Source organism: Somniosus microcephalus, chromosome 3, assembly GCF_052327205.1.
Source record: "Somniosus microcephalus isolate GS21.2 chromosome 3, FLI_Smic_1.0, whole genome shotgun sequence".
Classification (NCBI taxonomy): domain Eukaryota; kingdom Metazoa; phylum Chordata; class Chondrichthyes; order Squaliformes; family Somniosidae; genus Somniosus; species Somniosus microcephalus.
Window position 1 is genome coordinate 334,970,047 of NC_140989.1, and position 12,615 is coordinate 334,982,661.

Below are 12,615 nucleotides of genomic sequence, written 5' to 3' on the forward strand. Positions count from 1 at the left end.
GAGTTTAGAAGAATGAGAGGTGATCTCATTGAAACATATAAGATTCTGAGGGGGATTGACAGGGTAGATGCTGAGAGGTTGTTTTCCCTAGCTGGAGAGTCTAGAACTAGGGGGCATAGTCTCAGGATAAGGGGTCAGCCATTTAAGACTGAGATGAGGAGAAATTTCTTCACTCAGAGGGTTGTGAATCTTTGGAATTCTCTGCCCCAGAGGGTTGTGGATGCTCAATCGTTGAGTATATTCAAGGCTATGATAGATTTTTGGACTCTAGGGGAATCAATGGATATGTGGATCGGGCAGGAAAGTGCAGTTGAGGTCAACGATCAGCCATGATCTTATTGAATGGCGGAGCAGGCTCGAGGGGCTGTAATGCCTACTCCTGGCTCCTAGTTCTTAGGTTCTTATGTGTACTACTGTGTCTGAAACAATTATTCAATAAATTACAGAGTTAAGCAGTAGGAACAATGTAAAGAAATAAACTTCTAAATTCTGGAAATCTGAAATTAAAACAGAAATACGCAGCAAGTCTATCATCTGAAAAGAGCAACTATTAAGTTTCAGGTACAGACCATTCAGTAAGCTCTCTACCTGAACCATTCACCTACCTTTTCAGTTGCTGATGGGGCTGTGGTGTATTTGCAACATTTTTTGTTTTTACATCATAATTGAAAATCAGTTACCTTAGTACAAGGGATGCAAGCTAAAAATTGGTAGTTAACATTGATTTTCAAGATTTTGCAGATTAGATTGTGAAAGAGAAGAATGGACATGCATTAAAACTACCGTACATTATGGCTCCAGTTCTAAAGAACTCATGTAACTGGCCAAACAAAATACCCAGAAAATAGAGAACTTGTGTATTTAAAAATGCAGTCACTGCTACGTAGCATGCGTGACAGCCAATTGCACACAGCGAGGTCCCACAAACAGCAACCGAGAAGAATGACCAGTTAATCGTTTTTTTGGTGGTAGTAGATGAGGGAATGCCACCCAGGACAACTCCCTCCTAGCCCTCTAATAGTGCCATGGGATCATTTGTGTCCAACTGAACAAGTAGACAAGGCCTCAATTTAACACCCCATCCAAAAGACAACATCCACAATAATGCAGCAATTCCTCAGCACTGCATTGGTGTGCTCAAGTTATGTTATGAGGATTGGAACACATGTCTTTCTGAATTCGAGGCAAGAGTGATGTCAACTAAGTCAAGCTAACAGATATGGTCTTAAGAGAGACAAAGTAAACAAAAAAAGTGACATTTAATTTTAAAAAATGTGTGCAGGTGCATTATGGTCAGTCACCAGCACCAATTTCATGCTCCAATGCCTAAGAGAATGATTTCTAAATTAGAACAATTTTTTTTCTGACCTGTTAGATTGGAGCTTGACTTATTAAAAAGCATTCTTTCCAATGCTATCCATCAAGATGATGTGCTAAGCCTAATATTAAGGGCCAATTTCAGCAATGTCTTTTTTGTGTGCTTGCAGCACTGACCTTTGCTCTTTAACACTGGGATTCATCAGTCATAGAATCAGAATTACCCAGACTTCAAACAACTAAAGTCAAATAGTATTAGTAATAGATTAGCATCCACCCCAAGATAATTAGAATGGAGTAGAATGTGTATCCATGCTATGGTAAGGAGATCAGTGAAGCCTGGAAGATTTTGTACTTTTTTTCTCCAGATGTAAAAACAATCAACTTTCTGTACTTCTTGATCAATGTTGTTAAAAGAAAACCCAAAATTAATTGGTGGATTTTTAAATTGCATCATATCTGAGCTCCATGAGGTTACAGCTCTCCTTAAGAAAAGACTTTTGGAAATAATGATGAATCAGTTAACTGAAGCAACCACAGCATAGGCTGTACAGTATCTATATAGAATCTTTAACTAGAAATTGTTAGTGACGTTTCTCCTCCCAACTGTTGAAATCTTATTGAACCTAATAATGAGCTATTTCAAGCTATTTCCTAATTTGCAATCTGTGACAGCGGAGCACTGGAACTTAACCTAAAAAATGCTAACCTGATAGGTACATTTCTCCCATGAAGAGTGATACTTGCTAGGGAAGGGTGGGTCTGACTCAATTGATTGAGCAGTTCAATATTTGATTGATCTTCCACTATGTCAAGCAAGACCATTTCACAATAGCTAACACAATTCGTTGACACAATTTAAAAGAATGAGACACACAAAAAAGGTATGTTGTGATCATTGAGCAGTGCACAGATTTGGTTCATGACAGAGACTGTGCATTACTTACCATTTGCTGAGATACCTAGGAGGCTATAAAGGGTGTTGGCCAATTGATTCATGATGTATGGGGAGGGAGAATGGGCAGAGCAGAGATGCTGACACTGGAGGAAAACAATCTTAATGGATGTTACTCAAGGCCAAGCAAAAGGAATGCAGTTTCATTTTTTAACAGAACTACAAGAGGTTTATTTGGATGATGGCAACATCACGTAATAGAATAACAGTTGCTAATTAGTGCAACTTTTATTAATATATCACAGCCAAAATTAATTAACCAGAGATAACAACCATAGTATTAATCATTAAAACTTTCAATCAGCAAATAATATTAACTCTATCTCCTTGATAGCTTTTTCTTTTTTTTAAACAAATTGTGTCACACCATCTAAAAACCACTAGGTGGTGCTCAATGTAAATATGATACTATGATCCCAACCAGAAGAAGATTCCCAAACCCCAGTGAAGCCAGGCTTCAAATTTTACAAAAAATGCAAAACTTCTCTGTTTCCATTACTTTTCCTTAAATGTCTGCACATTTCTCCATCTTAGTTATAATGTAGAGATTTGACTCTGTACAACAGTCAACTTATAACCAGAATACCGCCACCAGAACAGTGGGCTTTTTAATTCTTCCCCGGTAATTTTTCCCCTCTTTCTTGAAGGTACTGACTGTTGCTTAGCTGCAATTCCATTGCTACAAGCAGCCCTCTAGTTCCTCATGTAAATGGCCATTTTTTATGTATGAAGAGAGAGAGAAGGCTGGCAAGTTGTTCAGTAATGAAGGGATCACGTACCTGATCCTTGTTCTCACCCAACATCCACACTTCCCAGCATGGGTCACTGGATAGCAGTCAGGAATGGAAAGTCTGGCTGATTTTTCACCTCCCTGACCTAGTAGTATCAAAGTCAATTGTAGCACTCTATTGCTGCCCCAGTGGAGATCATCTAACTGAGCACAAACTGGACATCAATCCTGGATCTTCTGGTCTGTATCACTTAATGTTACACCAAGTTGTCTCTTTATCCAATAAGCCTTTAGGGGAGGTGCATAAAAGAGGTCGTAAAAGCAAGGGAACAAAATAAAAGGTGGCAGAAAAGTAGTTAATTATTTTTGTAACAACGGGAACGGTAGCATAATGATTATGTTACTGGACTAGTAATCCCCTCCCCCCTTTCCCAGCCCTTAAATTGCCTTAAAATCTGTTCCATTTCCTGCTTTTTTCCAGTTCTGACGAAAGGTCATCGACCTGAAACGTTAACTCTGTTTCTCTCTTCACAGATGCTGCCTGACCTGCTGAGTTTCTCCAGCATTTTCTGTTTTTATTTCAGATTTCCAGCATCTACAGTATTTTCTTTTTGTATTAGTAATCCAGAGGCCTGGACTAATGATCCGGAGTCGTGAGTTCAAACCCCCCCACGGCAGCTGAGGAATTTAAATTCAGTTAATTAAATAAATCTGGAATAAAAAGCTAGTATCAGTAATGGTGACCATGAAACTATCGGATTCTGATAAAAACCCAACTGGTTCACTAATGTCCTTTAGGGAAGGAAATCTGCTGTCCTTACCTGGTCTGGCCTATATGTGACTCCAGACCCACAGCAATGTGGTTGACTCTTAACTGCCCTCTGAAATGGCCTAGCAAACCGCTCAGTTGCAAAAACACCGTTACGAATAAAAGCGGATGGACCACTCGGCATCAACCTCGGCACCGGCTACGGACACGGCAACGGCACAACCAGCCCAGTCAACCCTGCAAAGGACTCCTCACCAACATCAGGGGACTAGTGCCAAAATTGGGAAAGTTGTCCCACAGACTAGTCAAGCAACAGTCTGACAAAGTTATACTCACAGAATCATACCTTTCAGCCAATGTCCCAAACTCCTCCATCACCGGCAGGACAGGCCCAACAGGGGTGGCGGCACAGTGGTATACAGTTGGGAAGGACTGGCCCTGGGAGTCCTCAAGATTGACTCCGGACCCCATGAAGTCTCATGGCTTTAGGTCAAGCATGGGCAGGGAAACCTCCTGCTGATTACCATCTACCGCCCTCCCTCAGTTGATGAATCAGTACTCCTCCATGATGAACACCACTTGGAAGAAGCACCGAGCACAGAATGGGTGGGGGACTTCAATGTCCATCAAAAGTGGCTCGCTAGCACCATGACTGCCTGAGCTGGCAAGTCCTGAAGGACAAAGCTGTTAGTCTGGGCCTGCGACAGGTGGGGAGAGAACCAACATGAGGCAAAATCCTACTTGACCTCGTCCTCACTAATCTACCTGTCGCAGATGCATTTGTCCATGACAGCATTAGTAGCAGTGACCACCGCACAGTCCTTGTGGAGATAAAGTTCCGTCTGAGGACTCCCTCCATTGTGTTGTGGGGCACTTCCACCGTGCTAAATGGGATAGATTCAGAACAGATCTAGCAGCTCAAAACTGGGCATCCATGAGGCGCTGTGGACCATCAGCAGCAGCAGCAGAATTGTCTTCCACCAGAATCTGTAACCTCATGGCCTGGCATATCCCTCACTCTACCATTACCATCAAGCCAGGGAACCAGTCCTGGTTCAATAAGGAGTGTAGAAGAGCATGCCAGGAGCAGCACCGGCATACCTAAAAATGAGATGCCAACCTGGGGAAGCTGCAACACAGATGAGAAGATCCCTTTTCAAGTGGAAAGTGATGTATTTGATTTTGCGTTGGCAGCAGCTGGTAGACCAGTAGCTTTTTTCTCTCGTACATTGCAAGGACTAGAAGTTCAACATTCTTCAGTGGAAAAGGAGGCACAGGCAATTATCGAAGCAGTCAGGTATTGGAGACATTATCTCGCTGGCCAACGTTTTACGCTCATTACTGACCAGCGATCTGTGGCCTTTATGTTCAATACTAAGCAGAGAGGCAAGATCAAAAATGATAAGATTTTAAGATGGCGAATAGAACTGTCAACATATGACTATGATATTCAGTACAGGCCTGGAGTATTCGATGAGCCATCGGATGCTTTGTCACGAGGAGTATGTGCTAGTCTAGGTATAGGTAAGCTTCAAAGTCTCTACGGCGCACTCTGCCACCCTGGGGTTACCAGAATGAACCACTTCATTAAGTCCCACAATCTACCCTACTCTATTGAGCAGGTCCGGACAATGACCAGAACCTAAATAACAACAGAAAATGCTGGAAAAACTCAGCAGGTCAGGCAACATCCGTGGAGAGAAATTTGAGTTGACGTTTCAGGTCGAACCCTTCTTCAAATTTTGTTGTTATTTCGGATTTCCAACATCTGCAGTATTTTGCTATCGTACTAATGACCAGAACCTGTCGTGTTTGTGCTGAATGCAAACCCCGCTTCTATAAGCCATCCGAACCAGCTCATCTTATTAAAGCAACTCGACCATTTGAGCCTCGATTTTAAAGGTCCCCTTCCATCGAGCGACCGTAATGTCTATTTTCTTAATATTATAGACAAGTACTCTCGGTTCCCTTTTGTTATCCCCTGTCCGGATGTGACTAGTGCTGTTGTAATTAAATGCCTCTGCCAACTGTTTTCCTTGTTTGGCATGCCTAACTATATACATAGTGATAGGGGTTCTTCCTTTATGAGCGAAGAATTGCGACAGTTTTTGCTATCGAAAGGGATTGCAACGAGTAGAACTACCAGCTATAACCCTCGTGGTAATGGGCAGGTCGAGAAGGAAAATGCGACAGTGTGGAAGGCTATCGTACTGTCTCTGAAGTCGCGAGGCCTGCCGACCTCTCGCTGGCAGGATGTCCTGCCAGACGTGCTGCATTCCATAAGGTCTCTTTTGTGTACAGCGACGAATGCCACCCCTCATGAAAGGATGTTTAGTTTTCCAAGAAAAGCTACTAATGGAGTATTGTTACCCACATGGTTGACGACCACGGGCCCTGTGCTGTTGCGCAGACATGTGAGAGGCCACAAGACTGATCCACTGGTGGAGGAAGTACAACTCCTCCATGCTAATCCCCAGTATGCGTACATTCAATATCCGGATGGGCGAGAGGATACGGTCTCTATTAAAGATCTTGCACCTGCTGGAGCTCGAAAAGAGTTCGACTCTGAGAGTAGAGTTTTCAATCGTGGTATTGGACCTTCAGAGACACAAACCCTCAGTGTGGAAAATACTGATGATTCTGGGAATTCAAATGAACCGGAGTTAGTACTCCGGGAGGAGCCTCAGCAAGAGTTACGTCGTTCCCAGAGGACTATCAGACCTCCTGACAGACTGAATCTATAGCAGGGGGTGAATGTGATGAAATAACTCTGTGTTCTGGCATTTGTATTGTCTGTTGTTGTTGTACTTGTTAATGTCTGGAATGTTCTACAGGTGTAACAACTAATGCTCCTCCCTAGCCCCGCCCCTCTGGATCCTCCAGATTGGTGTGAGTCTTGCTTATAAGAGCTGGGTCTTACTCATAAGGGCTGGGTCGGTGATGAATGATGGTTGCCCTGTGTTAACTTGATGCCATGTTCTTACTTAATAAAAGCCTTTAGTTTTAAACTTTAACCTCTTGGATTCAGGCCGTTATTTGGCACATCAATACATGCATGCAAAAAAGCGGAAGCAGCATGCTATAGACAGAGCTAAGCGATCCCACAATCAACGGATCAGATCAAAGCTCTGCAGTCCTGTCACACCCAGTCGTGAATGGTGGTGGACCATTAAACAACTAACGGGAGGAGGCTCCATGAGTATCCCCATCCTCAATGATGACCGAGCCCAGCACACGAGTGCAAAAGACAAGGCGGAGGCGGTTGCAACTATCTTCAGCCAGAAGTGTCAAGTGGATGATCCAAATCGCCCTACTCCTGAGGTCCCCATCATCACAGAAGCCAATCTTCAGCCAATTCGATTCACTCCATGTGATATCAAGAAACAGCTGAGTGCACTGGATACAGCAAAGGCTACGGGCCCCGACAACATCCTGGCTGTCGTGCTGAAGACTTGTGCTCCAGAACTAGCTGTCTCCAGCTATACTATTCCAGTGCAGCTACAACACTGGCATCTACCCAACAAAGTAGAAAATTGGCCAGGTATGTCCCGTCTTCAAAAAGCAGGACAAATCGAATCCGGCCAAGTACCGCCACATCAGTCTACTCTCAATCATCAGCAAAGTGATGGAAGGTGTCGTCGACAGTGCTATCAAGCGGCACTTACTCACCAATACTCAGTTTGGGTTCTGCCAGGACCACTCAGCTCCAGACCTCATTACAGCCTTGATCCAAACATGGACAACAGAGCGGAATTCCAGAGGTGAGCCGAGAGTGACTGCCCTTAACATCAAGGCAGCGTTTGACCAAGAGGGCATCAAGGAGCCATAGTAAAATTAAAGTCAATAGGAATTGGGGGAAACTCTCCACTAGCTGGAGTCATACCTAGCACAAAGGAAAATGGTTGTAGTTGTCAGAGGACAATTATCTCAGCCTCAGGACATCGCTGCAGGAGTTCCTCAGGGCAGTGTCCTAGCCCCAACTGTCTTCAGCTGCTTCATCTATGACCTTCCCTCCATCATAAGGTCAGAAGTGGGGATGTTTGCTGATGATTGCAGTGTTCAGTTCCATTAACAATTCCTCAGATAATGAAGCAGTCCATGCCCACATGAAGCAAGATCTGGACAATGTCCTGAACTGTCCAGGCTTGGGCAGTTAAGTGGCAAATAACATTCATGCCACACAAGTGCCAGGCAATGACCACCTCCCCATGACATTCAATGGTATTATCATCAAATCCCCCACCATCAATGTCCTGGGGTCACCACTAACCAGAAACTTAACTGGACCAGCCACATAAATACTGTGGTTATAAGAGCAGGTGCAAGGTTCAAGGCTGGGTATTCTGCGGCGAGTGACTCCCCTCCTGACTCCCCAAAGCCTTTCCCAGCATCGACAAGGCACAAGTCAAGAGTGTGAGGGAATACTCTCCACTTGCCTGGATGAATGCATCTCCAACACACCCAAGAAGCTTGACATCATCCAGGACGAAGCAGCCTGATTGATTGGCACCCCGTCCAGCACCTTAAACATTCACTCCCTCCACCACCAGCGTACCGTGGCTGCAGTGTGGACCATCTACAAGATGCACTGCAGCAACTCACTGAGGCTTCTTCGGCAGCACCTCCCAAACTCTACCAGCTAGAAGGACAAGGGCAGCAGGCGCATGGCAACACCACCACCTCCCAAGTTCCCCTCCAAGTCACACACCATCCTGACTTAGAAGTATATCGCCGATCCTTCATTGTCACTGGGTCAAAATCCTGGCGCTGCACGAACTGCAGCGGTTCAAGGTGGCGGCTCACCACCTTTTCAAGGGCAATTACTGATGGGCAATAAATGCTCGCCTTGCCAGCGACGACTACATCCCATGAATGAATTTAAAAAAAATAGGTTTAGCAGAAAGCTGCCTCTTTCTCTTTTTGGTGCTTTCTTTGCTCTCCCAGCCCCCAGTCTAAGTATGAAACAAGAGCCCAACAGGCAAATTTCAACTTCTGAGAATATGAGTGATGGGTACTGTCCTCTATTTTTCCCATGGCCAGAGCTAGGCTATGACTCGCTTGACCATCCTGATAACTGGCATCCAGTTAGAACTGTTGGTTTACAAAGAAAAAATTGTATCACTGTCAATATTAACCATCAGAACTGGCCCATACCAGGCTTATTTTCTGCCAACTTTGTGACATGGATTAAAATAATATTTTAATTAAGTTCTGGCTATTATAGGAACACAAATTCTACCTTCAACCGACATTCTTCAACAAATACATCTTCCTTCACTTGAGTGATTTTGGACAGTTACAGGAGACCACTGGCATACCCAAATAGCTACATTGCTTCTGTTTCAATTGTTGGAACATTTGCCTCATTTCTTCTACACATTGACTAACACAGATAAATCTGCAAATCAAACAAGGTCTCCTCTAGACATGAAGGCCACTGTGCTTTTTACCAGTCTGATCAGAGCTGGGGGAAAATTAGATAGCTTTCCCCACTATTTTCATGGCATCCCATACTTGTGGGAGGAGAAAAACAGAAAAATGAAGGTCTGCCAGAAAGCAGATGGCTCAGAGACAAGGTTTTCAGGCAGAGGCATATCCAGCTGTAATGAAGCCAAGTTCTCCATCAACACAGTAATTGGCTCAAACCTTTGTAGTAATAAGATTTTTTGTGGCAGAAATTCATCATCCAACATATCCAAAAAGGCCTGGATCTATAACAATACAAAAGCAAAATACTGCGGATGCTGGAAATCTGAAAAAAAATAGAAATTGCTGGAAATACTCAGCAGGTTAGGCAGCATCTGTGGAGAGAGAAACAGAGTTAACATTTACTGACCTGAAACATTAATGCTGAGTATTTCCAGCATTTTCTGGATCTAAATTAAGGTGGTTCTTCAATAGTCATTATTGGTGTATATTAACCTGGAGAGTGAAATAGTGATACATCTGATATACCTTCCATGTCTGAAGCTACTTTAGCTAAGGATGAGGCTTAAAATCAGAGTCTTGTCCCTACCAATCCCTCTGGTGATCACTGAGCCCAATGCAGAGATTGAGTTCATTGACACCTCCCTCAATGTAGCACCAGCTTGTTCTCCTTCACAGTAGAATCAATCATGTACTGCATACTAAACTTCAGATGCCAGGAAAGCCATAGCTTTTGCCCCAAGGTTAATTTAACTCCAGCCAGCAAAGACTTTTTAGCTGGTGGAGATTGCATCAGCAGCCGAGGAACCCAACACCTTTCCTTTAACTTCCGAGTCTATGCAGAATGTTGGTCAGTACTTTATTAGAAGTAATACAGTCCTTGAATCAACTACAATCTGTAACTAATTCTCTTTTGATGAGAAATTCTTGGGCTTCCTGTATTTTGAATACAAGCTAGATTCTTAGGATTCAGTGAAGGGAGGTAAGATCATGCAACCCAATCAAGCTGGAATATTATCCATTGTTTGACTTCTTTATGGCAAACCCTTTTCTGAATGAAATAAGCTTTCTTGGATTCGAGCCAATGCTCTTAAAGCGGCCTCATTTAATCCTGAGGCACACTGGAAGGATTTCTGTGACTGTTCTAATGTCCCAAACAAACACATGATCCTTGATCACACAAAAGAACTCCCAGGCTTCAACCTACTATGGAAACAATGGTCCATATTAAAGCATTTCGAACATCACATAGCAGATACAGTCATTTCTTACACGTCTGAAAGATGAGAGATAACACATGGGACTGTTAACACCTTCTGCAAACTTTGGACCACATTTAAATCAGTGCCTGCCTCGAGACTGTTTTCTGGCAATATCTCAGATTTACATCAAATCTCTTTCAAAGCTGGCTCATCAATCTGGACTTGGTTATTTGAACATCGCTACAGACGTCTCTTGCCATGAGAGAGATATATATATATATAAGCTGGGGGAGCCCGGCTTTGCCAGGGCTGTTTTGGGCCGGGCGTTTTAAATCGAGTCCCAGGCTTTGGGGCCTGTCTGTCTGTCCCTGTGTGAATCTGCTGCCGGGCAACATTTCTACCTTTTAATAGCTTCAAAGATGAAAGTGAAAGTACTTTTAAAAATAACATAACATTTACCAAAAACGTTTTATAAGAGATACTAACTTTTTCGAAGCTGGATTAGCAGATTTTGAGCTGGAAGTAGTGAAGCAATGGCTGCCCGATGCCTGAGTTGAAAAGCCCACCCACAGACGCAGCGATTGGCCAACCATCAGGCGACTGAACTGTAGGATTGGTCAATCGTGACGGCACAGGATTGGTCGACCTTGACGTCAGTCAATCAATGCTAATTAGCAGATAAGTTTAATTTTGAAGGTTTTTTGCATAACGCTGCGAACAATTTTAGTCCGACTGAAAAGTGAATACGCTTATGACGGTTCTGGAATCGTCAGCTTTCTTTCGACGTAACGCACGTGTAGGTACGCTCTATAACTTTCGAGTTTATTCAAGACAGACAGACAGATGGAATGACAGACAGAAGTATCCTTTTATATATATAGACTAGCTGAAGTGCCCGGCGGTGCCGAGGCTTTTTCGAGGGCATGTTGTTGTTGGAAGAGAGCGAGCGAGCGACTGGGGGGAAGAGAGCGAGCGAGCGACTGGGGGGAAGAGAGCGTGCGAGCGACTGGGGGGAAGAGAGCGTGCGAGCGACTGGGGGGAAGAGAGCGTGCGAGCGACTGGGGGGGAAGAGAGCGAGCGAGCGACTGGGGGGGAAGAGAGCGAGCGAGCGACTGGGGGGGAAGAGAGCGAGCGAGCGACTGGGGGGGAAGAGAGCGAGCGAGCGACTGGGGGGGAAGAGAGCGAGCGAGCGACTGGGGGGAAGAGAGCGAGCGAGCGACTGGGGGGAAGAGAGCGAGCGAGCGACTGGGGGAAGAGAGCGAGCGAGCGACTGGGGGGAAGAGAGCGAGCGAGCGACTGGGGGGAAGAGAGCGAGCGAGCGACTGGGGGGAAGAGAGCGAGCGAGCGACTGGGGGGGAAGAGAGCGAAGCGAGCGACTGGGGGGAAGAGAGCGAGCGAGCGACTGGGGGGAAGAGAGCGAGCGAGCGACTGGGGGAAGAGAGCGAGCGAGCGACTGGGGGGAAGAGAGCGAGCGAGCGACTGGGGGGAAGAGAGCGAGCGAGCGACTGGGGGGAAGAGAGCGAGCGAGCGACTGGGGGGAAGAGAGCGAAGCGAGCGACTGGGGGGAAGAGAGCGAGCGACTGGGGGGAAGAGAGCGAGCGACTGGGGGGAAGAGAGCGAGCGACTGGGGGGAAGAGAGCGAGCGACTGGGGGGAAGAGAGCGAGCGACTGGGGGGAAGAGAGCGAGCGACTGGGGGGAAGAGAGCGAGCGACTGGGGGGAAGAGAGCGAGCGACTGGGGGGAAGAGAGCGAGCGACTGGGGGGAAGAGAGAGAGCGACTGGGGGGAAGAGAGAGAGCGACTGGGGGGAAGAGAGAGAGCGACTGGGGGGAAGAGAGAGAGCGACTGGGGGGAAGAGAGAGAGCGACTGGGGGGAAGAGAGAGAGCGACTGGGGGGGAAGAGAGAGAGCGACTGGGGGGAAGAGAGAGAGCGACTGGGGGGAAGAGAGAGAGCGACTGGGGGGAAGAGAGAGAGCGACTGGGGGGGAAGAGAGAGAGCGACTGGGGGGGAAGAGAGAGAGCGACTGGGGGGGAAGAGAGAGAGCGACTGGGGGGGAAGAGAGAGAGCGACTGGGGGGGAAGAGAGAGAGCGACTGGGGGGAAGAGAGAGAGCGACTGGGGGGAAGAGAGAGAGCGACTGGGGGGAAGAGAGAGAGCGACTGGGGGGAAGAGAGAGAGCGACTGGGGGGAAGAGAGAGAGCGACTGGGGGGGAAGA

At 45.9% G+C, this 12,615-nt stretch overlaps 1 protein-coding gene across 20 annotated transcripts in view; it reads right to left on the reverse strand.

Annotated features, from left to right (window-relative positions):
* Positions 1-12,615, reverse strand: part of st3gal3a (ST3 beta-galactoside alpha-2,3-sialyltransferase 3a) — a 723,997-nt gene that overhangs the window by 478,815 nt on the left and 232,567 nt on the right. Inside the window, exon 1 of one of the 20 annotated variants that reach the window (XM_085983201.1) lies at positions 3,052-3,332. The exons of 18 other annotated variants lie outside the window; for them this stretch is intronic. The gene's annotated coding sequence lies outside the window, so the exon portion shown is untranslated. Of the gene's footprint in view, positions 1-3,051; positions 3,333-12,615 lie in introns of those variants that run through there. One more of the 20 variants, XM_085983206.1, reaches the window with a different exon arrangement.